The 281-nt window shown below is 35.7% G+C and overlaps 1 protein-coding gene across 1 annotated transcript in view; it reads right to left on the bottom strand.

Moving 5' to 3' along the window:
* Positions 1-281, bottom strand: part of CASK (calcium/calmodulin dependent serine protein kinase) — a gene marked incomplete at its 3' end in the record, with an annotated part of 276,912 nt that overhangs the window by 179,684 nt on the left and 96,947 nt on the right. The window lies entirely within an intron of this gene.

The raw sequence follows: 281 nt of genomic DNA, 5'->3' as shown, positions 1-281 counted from the left end.
TGTGATTTAAAAAACTAGCTACAGGGGACTAAACTTTTGAACTTAATTAACATCAGCCAAGCATGCTAATAAAGCTACTTGAGGTAAAACTGGTTCATGAANCCCACTACAGAAATAGAGAAATGAGGTTTTTTTGCGAGGTAGTTTGCTACATTTACCATAAGTATTGAATTTCTTCAATACTGTTTAATTTCCTTTTTTCCCCCTACTGTAGTACATGTCAGGCAAGAATCTATTCACACAGACTAGACTTCGAAAGATACCGGATGGTCTGAGAATCT

The sequence above is a fragment of the Crocuta crocuta genome, unplaced genomic scaffold (genome assembly GCF_008692635.1).
Source record: "Crocuta crocuta isolate KB4526 unplaced genomic scaffold, BGI_CrCroc_1.0 scaffold467, whole genome shotgun sequence".
NCBI classification, from domain to species: Eukaryota; Metazoa; Chordata; class Mammalia; order Carnivora; family Hyaenidae; genus Crocuta; species Crocuta crocuta.
Note: the sequence above shows the minus strand (reverse complement) of the source record. Positions and strands in the feature narration are given on the sequence as shown.